Below are 10,092 nucleotides of genomic sequence, written 5' to 3' on the forward strand. Positions count from 1 at the left end.
CGTGGTTTTCAAAAAAAAAAAAAAAAAAAAAAAACCAGAAAAATGATAAATTTGATAAATAAAGAAAAATAATTTAGGAACTTTGGGATTCGTTTACTTCAGCAAACGATTGTTTGTTGTTTGTTTTATAGTTTTTCAGTTTTCATTTTATTTTATTTTTTTATTTAAAAAAACTTGTTGACTGACATTCAATTTTAAAATTTTTTAGATTAACATTATAAAAGCAACACAAGTTTTTTTTTTTTTTTTTGAACACAACAAACTTCACTTCATTAATTAATTAGAAGAGCAGAAATACAATCCGGTGGTATAATCGACCATGAGCCAGCCAAAGAACCAGTTGCCCGAGCTAGTACATGAGCCACATGATTCGCTGATCTCTTGACATGGTGAACGGTAACGTTCCCAATGTCCCTAGCAAGCGATACACATTGCTTAACAACCAAATTAACATAGGAAAAATCTAACGAACTAAAATTGAACGCAGTACAGAACGTAAAACAATCAGTCTCTATAGCTATATTGTCACACTCGAGGGACCTCAACCAGCGTAGTGACTCCAGCACGACACTAGCCTCTGCCATGAGAAGGTCCCTTTCGCAAACCATTCGTCCACACTTAGCAGCTACAAAACGACCATTGTAGTCTCGCACAACTGCACCGTAGCCTAGGACTTCAGTATGGATCGCCGCATCCACGTTGCATTTGAGCCAGTTTCTCCCCGGAGGTTCCCACGTTGCATTTGAGCCAGTTTCTCCCCGGAGGTTCCCACGTTGCATAGCAGCAACACAAGTTTAATTCAAGTGATTTTTATACCTTATATTTATAATATTGTTGGATATGTTTAATTTAAATAGAATAAATATAAATTTTACTTTCAAATCTAAAATATATAAGATTTTTACGTTTGAAATTCAAACCAAATTTATATCTGATGCAAGGCTTTAGAGCAGGGAGGGGAGGGAAAAAAAATCAAAACTGATTATATATATATATATATATATATATATATATATATATATATATATATATATATATATATATATAATAAGCATGTCATTTCTCTATTGGTTCTCTTTTCTCTATCATTAATTATTTTTCTTGGGCAGAGTAATATCCCAACCTTTGCAGATGCTCCCCACCCCTTCTCTCTCTTGATTCTCTCTTTGCCACCATGACACTTTGACCTTAAAAATAGTGAATTATCCCCTATTTCTCCTACTCTTAGGCATAAAGTATAAGCAACTAAATTTAAATGTCTAGAAATTAAACTAAAATAGCAAACAGTAAACGAAGACATTAATTCCAAGCAATCATTAATGACGATCCCAACATGCGACCTGCGTCTGACCATAGAGGTACTCAAGAAGCGGTGAAGAGTCACCAAAGCAATGTCACGATTTTTGAACCACGAGAGAGTCTCCTTGCAAGTTAGGGACTCCGCCATGAAGGCGTTGGGGCAGTACGGCAACTGGCCATTAATAGCAGCATTAAAGCCACCGTCGACTGAGCAGAGAACAACACCAAACGTGGCAGTATGATTCGAAGAAGCAATTTGAAAAGCCATCTCCATTGCGCGGCAACTGGCGTGAATCTGGAATATATAATATATAATAATAATAATAATAATAATAATAATAATAATAATAATAATAATAATAATAATAATAATAATAATAATAATAATATACTTTGATTAATTCAGATGCCACGTCCGACATCGTCATAAAGATGAAAATTTAATTTCTTCCCACCCCAATCAGATCAATATGGAATCGACGTCCAAAACTTAATAAAGATAACAATTTATATTTGCTGCCGCCCAATTTATTTTTTTATTTAAAAAAAAAATGCTATGTGAAAATGTTATTCTAAGTAATTTAAATTTTGATAATGGTACATGAATTAAAAAAATTATCTATTTTTTCATCATCTGAATGACAATATATGATTCGATTAATAAATACTACGTAATTTGTTTTTTACATAAGGTAGAGTTGGTTAATTTTTTTTTTTTTTTTTTTTTTGAAAGGAAGAGTTGGTCAATTCATGCTAACCAATGAATAAAAGGAGTTTAATTACATGGTGAATAAAATTTTGGTCAAAATGTTGGTCCCTATAGTAATATCTAGTCAATGGTCAGTAAGGCCGGATAGGCAAGCATCTACAAACCTAACCCCATGGAGTGAAAATTTTATAATTTCAAATAAGTGATGGGGTTACATGGTGAGTCTATTGATAACATAATATGAGGATTACGTAGATTTGGACACATCCTGATTTTCGAGGGCGGGAAACCGATCACGCAAGCCATTCTTAGTCGACAAGCTAAGCAAGTCACTTTTGTTACCACTGCACCAAATATCACACCATTGTGTATCGTGACCGACCTAAGCCATCAAAAATCTACCGCAGTGTCAAACCTATCAACAAGCTCTGGCACGGCAAGTGCAGGTAGAATTGTGAGGGACCACAAGGGTAGCTGGGTGGTTCGGTTACGTTCTCTACCAAAATCGGGGTTACTACTATTTTTATGGCAGAATTTTGGGGGCTTAGAGAGGTGTTCTAACTAGCGAAGCTAAGGACAGAAGGTTTGGTGTTTGGTTATTGAAATGGATTTTGAAGTGGCCATTAAGTTCCTAACAGAGGAAGGTGACAATGAGGTTGAGGACGGGGTCCTAGTTATTGATTGTAAATGCCTAGTTAAGGAGTTTGGCTCCGTGAGATTCTCCCACATGCTGAGGGAGGGGAACAAATGTCTGACTGGTTAGCCAACCTTGGACAATCTGGAGATTGGGGGATGATAGTGCTTGAAGAAGCACCGAAAGACCTGGGTTATCTCCTCCAAGCGGACGTTGGGGGAGTCATGACCCTAATGGTATGTTGGAATTTTTTTGCATAAAAATAGCATTTAAGTGGGTATTTTGTGGTACAAGTATATGTGGGATCCACTTCCAATTTGGGTAGGGTAAAACTGGATTCGCAGTCTTCATAGTTAGACGAAGAAATCAATATATTATATGCTCAAAACGGATGTAAACTCATTTGAGTTGGAAAAAATAGGTGGAAAGGCTTGAAAGAAGCACTTGTCACTGTCGCACATTGGTTTGGAAAGTATATTTGCACTACTATATATACAAGACCCTTTAGAAGGAGCTTGAATTATATAGTATAGAGGTTCTATCTCGCGTGTAGGGACCGGAGCTGCAACTGAAATCTCAAAATGAGTCTAAAAAGGCTTGATTCGGCACCTACGGGCATGAATATCGTTCAAAAATTTATTGAGTTATGCCAATATTTCATATATACATTTCCCACTGTTGCCACTATCTGAGAGTAAAATGGACTTCTCGGACCAAAGAGTAAAGTGGACCTATCGGACTAAAGAGTCAAGTATACTCTTTGGACTGGAAGTCAAGTGGACTCTTCAGACTGGACGAGCAGTAGACTGCTCGTACGTAACCTTCTGACGACTCTTTGTGGGTACTGCTCAAACTACTATTCAAAACACTATTATGAAATATTAATTTTGATACTACAGAATTAATTTTGAATTAATTCTAATTTTAATATATAGAATTAATTTCTAAATTAATTGTTGAAGGTTACGTGATAGTTTTTTTTAAAACCAGTGGTAATGCTATTGTTTAATGTTATTAAATCCTCCTTCTCCTATACATACTTGGTGTTGGGAAGATTATTTGCTGTTGGATTTTGAACATTCAAAAATACTGTTGGTTTTCTCTCTTACTCTCTGAAAATCTTTTCCTACAAAAATTAGCCTACACTTCCGCTAAAATATGGAAGTGTTCGCCGTGCTTATTTATTAGTTTGAGTGCTTAATTATTAAGTTGAGATCCATTTTATCATGAGAGACTAATGCTAAAATGCTCATAGCACCCTCATTTGGATTTATAATCCCATATTTTAAAAAATCCTCTTTTCATTTTTATTTATTTCAGATCCTTTGGTTTCATACCAAGTTTTGGTTGGATTCATTTTTCCAAAAATTAAATCCCTTTATTTATATATATATTTTTGTTTTATTGACTTATTCACCACCTACAGAGTAAACTGGACTTTTAGAGTTTGTCATGTAGAGATACCAATAAATAAATAAATAAATAAATAACTTTGATTTCTTAATTTATGAGTACACTTCTCAACTTTTCTAGAGTTCCTAAAGCCGGTCTTACATTTTAAGAAATTGTAATTGTAATTGTACTAAGATCCAAATATTATTAACAAATTTACTTTTTACAATATATCTTATTAATACCAATATTCAACCTTTAGGAGTCTAAATAGTATTTTTTCTTTATTTTCAATGCAAAATATTTCAATGTATGTTGATTGATCATATCCCATACTATGGTTGTACATATGAAAGTCAATTAGTAACATTTATTATAGGGTATTGTAACACGTGAAGTAGTGGCATAAAAATAGCAAGTCGCCATCATTATTGTTATAACTAGGTAGCTACATGAATCCACTAGCTAATAACAACCTAATTAATACTCTCTAATTTATTAAAGTGAAGAAAAAATCTACAACCACTATTCAAAGACAAATTGTATTAGGAACATTATCTTTTGCAAGAAGCTTGATCATGAAAATGTTAATAAAAATTAAACTCATGATTTTCAGGTATAAAAGTCATATTTCATCCACTAGGTTCCTTAGTTTATATCTCATATATATTTATTAGTGAGATAAAAATAACTCTTTTTTCCTTATTTATTAAGAAAATAATATCTTTTTTTGTTCTTGAATTATATCGTAATGACTGACTTAGCCAAAAAAAAAAAAAAAAAATCATTCACATAATCACTTTTTCACTTTTCAATTGTTATCAACGTAATTTTTTTTCCATCATCGCTTTCACTTTTCAATTGTTAATACTAAGTGCGTTGATCCGCTATATTTTTTATGTTTAACTTTTTTTAAAAAAATAATAATAATTGAAGATCGAAATGTCCTTGTATTTAACGCTATTTAAACTATTTTGTTGATAGAGAACTAAAATGGTCATGTCACAATAATACTAGGACCAATGAATTATTTTTGAAAAAAAAAAGACTACAAATGGATTGTTACCCATAAATCTAGGATAAAATAGTGAATTAATTTTTTTTTTCATATAGCATTTTCTAAGTTTTCGAACGGACATTAAGATTTGTAATCACATAATGCGAATTAAACGCAATCTTAAAGTCCATTTACACATTTTTCTTAGCTTAAACCTAATTAAAATGGTGAAAGCCAGCCAAAGAAGAAAATATGTAGCTGTCTATTGTACGTCTGGCTTGAACATACACTTGATGTATGCATGCATGCATATATGCAGTACAATTTTGAATTTTGGGATTTAATGTTTAATTTATTACAAGTGGTATACCATATATCAATTTCATAGTTATTGAATGGAGAATAAAAAAACAATGGAAGGTGGAAAATTAAATTAAATATTGAAAATGGTGCATACAAAAATACCAAATGATGCTTAATTTCTTCACTAGAAATGCATCTTTCTCCGTGATACAAACGTTCAGGACTATTTGCTTATATATCCATAGCGTGAATGAGCAGTGTCAAAAGGTGGTTGAGATGTCCTAAAAGTGATGAAGAAGCGACTGGAACATAATTCTTTTGTTCGTATTAAAAGATCACGACTATGATTCTTACTACCATTCCACCTATTGGTTTACCTCAGCTCGTATGTCTGATTTGCGGACTATTATACAAGAGCGGGGTTTATAGTGGCTGCAAGTTTTCCTCGTTATCCTTTACAATATATATATATATATATATATATATATATATATATATATATATATATATATATATATATAGTTAATTTCATTTTTTGTTCTAGATTTATAGGTGACAGTCCACTTTAAGTCTCTTTTTTTTTTTTTATCCGAACATTCACGTTTTGGTCATAGTATTATTGTAGCATGATCATTTTTGGTCCTTTATCCACAAAAAACATTTAAATATCGTTAAGTATATAAGGGCATTTCTGTTTTCAATTATGAATTTTTTTCAACAAAAAAAAAATAATAAACATAAAAAATATAGCGGGTCAGTCTACTTTTTATAAAAATGATCAAAATGTCTTTGTATTTAACGACAAGTACATTTTAATGATTTTGTTGGCGAATGACTAAAAATGATCATGACAATTATACTATAACCAAATGAGGATTTTATAATATAGGACTAAAAGTGGACGGTCACATATAAATCTATGACAAAAAATGAAATTAACTATATATATATATATATATATATATATATATATATATATATATATATATATATATCTCACTAGAGGTCTAGGGTTTGAGTTATGAGAGTTTTGGCGTGTGATTCTAGTTGATTGGTCGAGAAAGTTTATGGTACGTCAGGCAAAAAAAAAATTATGTAATTTTATTGAGTAATGTAGACTGCGTTTGATATCAAAATATTTGTACATTTTAAAGTTTTATATATCATATTGAATATGAAGCTGCATAGTTTAATATATCAATACGGTAGGCCTGGTACGGTTGACATATGGGTCGTAATAATGCGCGTGATTAAATAAAAATTTTCACGTACGGTAAGAAATTGAGAATATATAAAGAATTGATATTAGTTAAACGAAAAGAATTATTGTCCAACATTAAGAATTATTTATAAATTTTTCTAAAAAGAATAATATGGTGACTCTAGTGGAGCATGATTCTCAATTCTTATTAGCACTCTATTGGTCGAATCTGTCGCACATGGTCTTTCTATAGTGCGTTTTACATCTCTTGTGCAGTTTGCAAGCTATTACGTAGAAATGTGTTTATCTCGTACATAATATATACTAGGGTATGAATGCAAATTTCTTTCGTCATAAGAAAAAATTTAAAATTGTGAAATAAATTTAGATCAATATTAAAATGAACTTAGATATAGACAATAAATGCAGTTCAAGAACCACGTAACAAGGTACTTTAAAGTGATGTTTCTTGTATTTTATTTTAATTTTAATCCAAGTATCAGGTTAGTTGATGGTTGAATTAATGGTTGAATTGTTTAATGTTTGCTTGTAAGATGGATGGATGGATGATCGGATTTGAATCTCATGAGTCATCACCTATCTGCACAGCTGCTATTAAATTTTATTTTTTTTTAAAAAAAAATAATATAATAAGAGATATCCGTAAGCCTTTTTACTTGTCCCTTCGGGAACATTCGATCAAATTAGAACGATACAGAGAACATTAGCATGGTCCCTAAGCAAGGATGACACGCATAAATCAAGTAAACCTTCCTATTAGAAAGGGTTGCAGATACTCATGTTTTTTAAAAAAATTGAACTCGTGATTCTTTTTATAAAAAAGAAGGTCGCGAATCACCTATTTTATACTAGTGTCATTATTTTTTTCCTAACATATTGAAGAATCATTAATTATAAAATGTGACTGACTATTTCTATATATATATATATATATATATATATATATATATATATATATATATATATATATATATATATCTAAAAACATAATAAGTGTGAATGAAAGTTATACCCCTGATTTATGTCCGTTTTTTCCGTTAAGTTTTTTTTGTACATTATGCTATAAAGGTTGTGCATCAAAATATTTTGGACAAACATACCCCTACCATTATAACTTCTGTTATCTTTTCCACTATTGTTACCATGCACATGCATCCACCATATATTTTCTTATCTACTTAATCAATAATAATATATAAACATTGTATATTTGAGTTATATGTTAATTATTACATAAAATATAAGTATCAAATTTATAAAAATGATTTACATTATTATTATTATTATTTAGAATAATTTAAATATCTAAAATCTAAATAAATTTTAAAATTTTAATATAATGTATTAATATTGGGCACTTATTTTTTGCGCATCGCGCATAAAAAAAAACTAGTATATATATATAATCGTGATCAAATGAGAATTAATAGTTAGTGAGAATGTGATAATTAATTTCCTTTGTCCATCTAAGATAATCAAAGGCTAAAACTTGAGGAAAAATGGAAAAAGTATATAGTGACATTTTTGTAATTATAATTGTACATTTGAAAACGCTTTATAATACATTTACGAATAACTAATAATGCACACACACGAGTATACTATTATATATCGTGAATGTCATGTCAGTTATCTGCGATTGCACTATTCGTGGTTTGAAATGTACTGTCGTAATTACAAAAAGTCACTACATTTTTTTTTCATAATTTCTGGCTAGCAATTAATGTTGTGCATTGAGTAAACATTGCTCATGTGAAATAGCTCGCAAACAACACATGTGAGGTAAATTGTAAAAATTAATTTATAATCTTACATTAATATACGAGAATCATGGTTTATCCACTTGGCCATCCCAAAGGTGATGAGACTACATATTTACAATATTACTAAGTCGCATTTTCCATTTACAAATTGGGGTGGTCCTAGCTAAACAGGAATTGATTAATTTATGATAAATAAGTCCTAATGTGGACGTTTAATTCGGAGTTGACTTGATAACTCTCCGGGTCATTGTTATGGCAAATACACTGGATCGCGGACTATAATGCATTGTGGTTCAGACATCAAATATGTATTACAGTTTCATTTCATAATAACTATAGTATCATTTTGATATAATTACAGTTTCGTTGGACAATATACACTCAAATATATGAAATTGTTATTCAGTTTAATTTTGTATACACTGCAGTTTCATTTCAACACAACTACAGTTTCATTTCAATTCAATTACAGTCTCATTTGATAATATAATAAAAATAATGCGTAAAAGAGTGTCAGTTTAAACACAGTATAGTATCTGTCGTTTTAGACCATGATGCATCGCGATCCACAGTATAATTGCTGTTGTTATGACACCAACCAACTACTTCGTAGACATTGAGGTATTGAACATTTATGCATGATAGCAAATGAAGATTTATTCAGGCCCACAAAGTTCTATCGGCAGTGACCGGAGTAATTTGTGCGGCATCCTATCAAATGAAGATCAGATTGGTTGAGAGCTTTTGTTCGATTCAGTTTATGCACTCAACTTAGCAAAGACGGCAGAGTGAGAGGCCCACGCAAATTATATCGTGCACCGCAGTGCATAATCGATTATATAGCGCGCACCAAAACGACATCGTTTTGATTAATTAAAAGAAACATAATCTTTGTAAAAAATAATTTTGTTATTCAGTTTCATTTTGTATACACTGCAGTTTCATTTTAACACAATTATAGTTTCATTTCGATATAACTACAGTTTCATTCAATATTTATACACACAAATATGTGAAAATGTTATTTAATTATATTTTATATACACTATAGTTTCATTAAAACACAACTACATGATCATTTCAATGTAATTACAATTTCATTGTACAATATACACTCAAATATGTGAAATGTTTTTCAGTTTCATTTTATATATACTGTAGTTTCATTTCACCACAACTACAGTATCATTTTGATATAATTACAGTTCCATTTGATAATATAAAAATAATACGTGAGACAATGTCGATCTAGACACACTGTAGTGTCACTCCGTTATAACGCTGAGAGGCCCAAGGGCCGGATGAACCCTTTCCCAGAGTCAATGAGTGGGCCCATGTGTGTATATATATAATGGCCCCCTTTTAGGAATAAGGTTCAAATTAACCATTGAACGTAACATGTAAATACAATTAGGTCATTGAACGGAAAAAAGTGCAATTAGGCCATTGAACACTCCAAATCTATGCAATTTCACATAATAGCAGGTTACCTGCTTACATGGCAGCTGAGTTTGCATTTTTAATATTTTTTTTATGTGGCAGCCGCCGGCCACCCCCCCTCCCCCCCCCCCTCTTCCTTCGTCTCCGGCAGAGACAAAGAAGGGAGAGGAGGTGGCCAGCGGCCACCGTCGTTGTTGTTGTTGTTTTTTTTTTTTTTTTTTTTTCTGTTGTTTTTTTTCTATTTTTTAAATTTATTATTAAAATTTATTAAAAATTATTTAAAATGCCAACTCGACTGCCACATAAAGCAGGTAACCAATCATTATTTTGTGG

Source organism: Ipomoea nil, unplaced genomic scaffold (genome assembly GCF_001879475.1).
Source record: "Ipomoea nil cultivar Tokyo-kokei standard unplaced genomic scaffold, Asagao_1.1 scaffold0805, whole genome shotgun sequence".
NCBI lineage: Eukaryota > Viridiplantae > Streptophyta > Magnoliopsida > Solanales > Convolvulaceae > Ipomoea > Ipomoea nil.